This window comes from Suncus etruscus, chromosome 16 (genome assembly GCF_024139225.1).
Source record: "Suncus etruscus isolate mSunEtr1 chromosome 16, mSunEtr1.pri.cur, whole genome shotgun sequence".
Lineage (NCBI taxonomy): Eukaryota > Metazoa > Chordata > Mammalia > Eulipotyphla > Soricidae > Suncus > Suncus etruscus.
In genome coordinates, this window is record NC_064863.1 from 33,009,971 (window position 1) to 33,016,477 (window position 6,507).

Consider the following 6,507-nt stretch of genomic DNA (forward strand, 5'->3'; position numbering starts at 1 on the left):
CCCTTGATAATGAATGGAGAAAGAAGAATGGAATCCTGAAGATTCATCCCAACTACAACTCAGGATCCTATCCACTCTTACTTGGGAGGAATACATTGCTTTATTGTTTATAAAAATGCCCGTGCTTGAATTACTTGGGAGGTCTGCGAATTGTGTGGGGAGCTGACTTCCATAGCGCCATGTTCATAAAGGAGTGGTCAGGACTTCACCTGTGACCCACCCACCAACCCTCTGGACCAATGGAAGGGAAGGTAGTTGAGACATGCAAAGTGATGTTATCTTGGCACTTGGTTTGGTTTTTGATTTTGAAGCACTGCAAAAATTGTATAGAAAATTAAAACATACTAATTGGGCTTTTGTTGTTTAATCTTTTGCAACTAGAACGTGACTTGAGGAATATAAATGGCTCTTGGAAAAGTGGCTACTGGTCTGTCTTGTATGTTTAGTCACATTCCTGCCAAGGCGTTAATTTCTTGAAATGGTCCCACATCACAGAAGAATTCAGTTGGAAAGCAAGGAATATTTGTGTTGAGAGAGTGTAACCCATTTATGTGTGTTCCAACCCACAGAAAAGGGGCAAGGAAGAAAGGGTAGAGTTGATCTTTAAATAGCTTGGAGTATGAGACCAACTAGTAGAAAACTTCATGGTTTCTCATGAAATTTGATGTGTCTTATGGTATATTGAAATTTTTTTTAGTTCAAAGGAGCGAGCAAACCCCCCCAGAGTCTGGATTATGTGGTTTAGATGACATTGCTTAAGAGTATTAGCAATTTATTAACAAAGATCTATTTTAAATCTGAAGGAAAACTCAAAGGCTGTTCTCTATCATGCTGATTTGTGTACTTTTATTACCGATTGGCTCTTTATCAAAATGTCCATATATATAAATATATATATATTTGTATTTACTATGATAGTTGAGAAATTTAGTCTCTTAGTCATTTTTAGCTGTTAATGTGGAAGACCTCAAATACAAGATGCCCTAAATATGTGGTTTTAAAAATGTGCCATGTTACTATCAATGGTGATTTTTTTAAAATTGCAATATTTTAAATTGATAAGAATGTTTTATACACATGAAGTTATAGTGTTGTACACGTTCTATTTAAGAGAATTCCTTCCACCGTGATTCAGGTGTCATCTTGGGAAAGAAGTCAGAAAAATTAAATCTGAAATCCATCCTGTCTTAGAGTTCTAAATGTGAATCTACCATAAATGGGCATTAACATTCGAAATCACTTCATTTTGAGACTGTCTTAGCAGCATAGTGATGTTCAAGTAAGGAAATGGTAAATACTCAAACGTTTCAAGAGCCTTGGAACAGATTTACAGGGGAACTATGTATGTATATTATATTTTATTAAGCGCCCGTCTGCACTATCAGTGTTGCACTAATGTGGAATTTGAAAGACCATATTGCTGATACTGTATACCTGCACATCATACCTAGCTAGGATGTATTAAAGACAATCTCAGAGATCTTAAGGTTTTATAGAATTATTTGGTTTGGGCCCGGAGAGATAGCACAGCGGCGTTTGCCTTGCAAGCAGCCGATCCAGGACCAAAGGTAGTTGGTTTGAATCCCGGTGTCCCATAGGGTCCCCCGTGCCTGCCAGGAGCTATTTCTGAGCAGGCAGCTAGGAGTAACGCCTGAGCACTGCCGGGTGTGATCCAAAAACCAAAAAAAAGATTTGGTTTGAAAATACAGTCTTGAAGGAAAAGCTGGTATACATAAAATGGCTCCGAGTTGTCTTTATTCTCTACTTGGTCAAGGTTAACAACTTCTAAATGATTGCAAATTCACTTAAGAAATAATACATTTACAAAGCCATTTTTACATGCATTAAATGAGGGCTACAACAATATTATGTTTTACAAATACTAGCACTTTTTTTTTGCTGTTATGTACTTAGTGTTAGAGGGTCAAAATAATCTTTCTGCTTAGCATCTCTTAAAACATGCCTGCAAGTGTAGCAGGATTATTACATTTACAGTACTTTAATACTTGTATAAACTATGCAGAAATTTTTAATAAAGTGTAATATATTTTATAAGCTAATAAGACTGAATGGGTAAAGGTTTTTAGCATGCATTAGTATACTTGCAAATACTGAAACGTTTTGGTAATCTTTCTTACTAAAGATGTGAATGTTTAACGTACCCTCTCTGTTTCTACTCTGTAGTCCAATGGGAATTCAGTAATGACATTTTGTCATGTCAAACTGTGAACATAAATTTGTACTGTACAGTCCTCATATACTATATACAATATGCAATATATGTATTATATACTTGTTAATAAAACCATCAGAATATTAAGTGTGATCATATGTTTACTATATGCAGTGATCACTGAACAAAACAAGTAGCCAGTTACATGCAGGAGGCCATATTGAGGAAATTCAGTTCTTCACTCATAGTCATTTTCTGATGGAAAGAAAAGTGAACCCAATTGAAAAAGAATTCCTAAGTGAGTTAATTCAGTTGTCTACCTCTGGTGATTCAGTAATCACCGAGAGGGAGTTAAAGCACAAACCCATAAGCATGCAGACACCTGTAGGTTTATATATATATACATCCAGCAAGTATTTTATGATTCCACCTACTTCCAAAAAAAAGATACTTTAGTGTTTTAAGAGATGCATGTATAACTTCAGTACATTTTCAAAAAGAAAAATCAGGATTTGGGCTGGAGCCGTAGCACAGCGGTAGGGCGTTTGCCTTGCAGGCAGTAGTTCCAGGACAGACCTGGTTCGATCCCCGGAGTCCCATATGATCCCCCTAGCCAGGAGAGATTTCTGAGCACATAGCCAGGAGTAACCCCCTAAATGTCACAGGGTTTGCCCCCCCCCAAAATATCCAGATTTGTAGCCTCGGGAATGAGGCAACTGTAACCAAGTAAATCTGGGTTCATTATTTTTCAAGTCTTTAGTAAGCCACATCCAGAGACAATGCAATGAGTGAAGCATTACAGGGAAAAAGTGAGGATTTGGTGTTACTTGAGTCAAAGGTAATAGCCTCCAATGATACTGAGTGGAAAATCCTGGCTTCACCTCAGCAGCTTTCTAACTGGACCTTGCATGGGTCACCTTGATAGGTTGGGAAGTGGGAGAAAGTTGGGGGGGAGGGGCCAAAGTGGTGGCACAGTGATGGCGCATTTACTTTGCACACCCGACCCCAGATGGACAAGGGTTTGATCCCTGGCATCCCATGTGGTCTGCCAAGCTGCCAGGAGCGTCTTAAATGTAGAGCTAGTAGTAACCCCCGAGTGCTGCTGGGTGGGTGTGGCCCAACCCCTCCCCCACAAAGTTGGGGGAAAAAATGGATTCCATGTTTTCAATAGTCTCCAGCAGCCTTCTCCAGTGTAAAATAGGTAAATGTCTATTTTCCAGCAGGCTCCTAGTGACTTGGAATATTGGCTTGGATTTATCCAGTTGCTTGGCTACAAGCCTCCCAGACTTTATTTTATAGACGGGAGAGATGACATGAGCTGAGTTCAAACTGACCTATCCTAGGATAGTACAGGAGGAAGGTGAAGACATGTAGCCAATGATAGTTGGGTCCCTGAATACAATATGAATTAACTGTGACGCATGCCACCCCCAATAAAGGCCCATTAATCTAAGGACATAATAGCTGGATTTTATCTGGGAATGCTAGAATTTGACAATGTTCATGGGGAACTTCTTTCTTAGAGTAATGGATGAAAATACAATGTTTGTTGAGTGTGCATGCATGTACGGTATGATTATTGCCTCTTAAATACTCTCAGGCAAAAGAAGGGTTTAGGAGCCTTTGGGAGGGGCCAAGTTAATCCCAGTGTGTCTATTATATTTCACTGCATTATTATCACCACATAATGGTTGCTCCAGGCTGAAATTTGATTTATAACTTTTATTTTTTATTGGGGGGGGGTTTGGGCCACACCTGATGGTGCTCAGGGGTCACTCCTGGCTATCTGCTCAGAAATAGCTCCTGGCAGGCATGGGGACCATATGGGACTCCAGAATTAGAACCAACCACCTTAGGTCCTGGGTGGGCTGCTTGCAAGGCAAACATCACTGTGCTATCTCTTATATGATCAAATCTCACTTTTAAAATTTTTTTATTTTTATTTTTTTTAAATCTCACTTTTTAAAATTTTTTTTGTTGAGTTTTATCAAATCTCACTTTTTTGTTTTTGTTTTGTTTTTGGACCACACCCGGTGGTGCTCAGGAGTTACTCCTGGCTATCTGCTCAGAAATAGCTCCTGGCAGGCACAGGGGACCATATGGGACACCGGGATTCGAACCAACCACCTTAGGTCCTGGATCAGCTACTTGCAAGGCAAACGCCGCTGTGCTATCTCTCCGGCCCCCAAATCTCACTTTTAAGCAAATAATTTGACATAAAATATGACATTCATTCAATAGAATATGAATAGAAATGGCTGCCTTCACAGAAAAATAGGTTGAGATGGTAATAATTGTATTTGTAGAAAAGTAAACTGGTAGAGACCAGCATGGCTTATGGAAATGCACAAAGCAAAATTTCCCCCTCAAGGGTATGTTTATTCTAAGATATTAGCAATCTTTTACCATTTTCTTATGTCTAAGAGATGGTACAGGGGTTAAGGCACTTACTTGCACAGTTTATCCTGGTTCAAATCCCCAATACTGCATGTGGTACCCTGACACTGCCAGGAGTGATCCCTGAGCACAGCGCCAGGAATAGCCCCTGAGCACAGCAGGATGTGGCCCAAACCTAACCACCACCACACCCCCCAAAAAAAACTTCCTTGGTAAGAGGAGCATAAATTTTCACCACTGTATGTATTGCTTTGAGTGTTCTTCATCTGGCTTTTCTTCCCCTGTGGACAATCTGACTTGCCTAGATATGGTTCTAGACTGATGATAGCATTGGCTTCCTCAAATACAGCAGCTGAGAAGTCCCATGATCAGCAAGCAGGAACAAAATCAACATTGTGCTCTTACTGAGTACAAAGATGAAGAACCAGGGACACTAATGGTATGGATCCTACCTAATCCAAGGTCAGAAGAAGACTTATGTTCCAATTCAAGTACTCGAACAAAACAGAGTAAGTTCTTCCTCTTCCTCTTGTGTTCTATGAAGACCCTCGGTGGAATGGAGGATGCTCACTCACCTTCGGGAACATCATCTACTGAGTTCCTTGATTCAAATACTTGTCTTATCCCCAAAACACCCTCAGACCCCCCCAGAAAAAATTCTCAGTCTGGGCACAATGTAGCCCAATGAGGTTGATATCAATTATTCTTAACACAGGGATACCATCTGCTTCAGCTTGACTTGCATCTGAAGAACTCTGGGAGAAGGTTTTCCAATCTGTTTCCTATCAGGGATACTTCTCCATGATTATTCATATAATCCCTCAACTAAACGCCATCCTCCCCACACAATCAAATCAGCTGCTCTCACAGCAGACCAGCCCCTACTTCCTGCTCTCCACACTACATCTATTTTCCTACAGATCATCAATAGACTGCCTACAATTTTCTTCCTACCAAAATGAGAACTTCATGGGCAGAGTGGGACTTTTTCAATTTTGTGTCTTCAGCTCTAGCTATGAAGAAGACATCATATATGGTTGAAAGATTAAACAAGTAAACCAGAGTTCTAGAAATACATGTGCACTAATGTCTCTCTCATCTCTTTCACAGCCTGTCTTTGAAACTAAGGAAGTGAGGAGTCAAGTGGCAGATATTCAATCAAGACCTTTGATTGCCCCCTTATTTAACATGTAATCTGATTGGTGATCCCACAAACCCTAATTTGTATAGAACATACACATTTCAATTGGCCAGTCTCATAAATTCTCATTTACATAAGGCATAACCAGTCATAACTGCTACAAGGTAAAGATATGGAATCAAGAATTAGTCCTGGGTGCTCGCTTCGGCAGCACATATACTAAAATTGGAACGATACAGAGAAGATTAGCATGGCCCCTGCGCAAGGATGACACGCAAATTCGTGAAGCGTTCCATATTTTTTACAAATAAAAAAAAAAAAAGAATTAGTCCTGGGCCTGGAGAGAGAGCATGGAGGTAAGGCATTTGCTTTGCATACAGAAGGACGGTGGTTCGAATCTCAGCATCCCATATGGTCCCCTGAGCCTGCCAGGATTTCTGAGCATGGAGCCAGGAGAAACCCTGAGCACTGCCAGGTGTGACCCAAACCCCCCCCCCAAAAGAATTAGTCCTAAGCATAATTGGGTATGACATCTCAAAAAATTTTAAATAGCATCTACTTACAGGTTATATTTTTATGTTCTAAGAAATTTTTACCTGATTCATGGTCCAAGTTTTCTTGTTAGAAGGTTGACTTGTAAATTTTTTGTTTGATACCTAGGTGTATAAACCACGTGCAATTAATTTTGAAAATAATATATGGGTCAAAGATTTTAATATGTATTTCTCATAGTTTGAGTGCCATTTATAGAAAATACTATTCTTCCTTTACTAAATTTCTCTTACACCTTTGTAAA

General features: G+C 39.7%; 1 non-coding gene across 1 annotated transcript; it reads left to right on the forward strand.

The window, feature by feature from the left end:
* Positions 1-5,906: 5,906 nt before the first annotated feature.
* LOC126032878 (U6 spliceosomal RNA) lies at positions 5,907-6,013 on the forward strand. The gene has a single exon (XR_007504038.1). It is a non-coding gene; the product is annotated as a U6 spliceosomal RNA (small nuclear RNA).
* Positions 6,014-6,507: the final 494 nt, after the last annotated feature.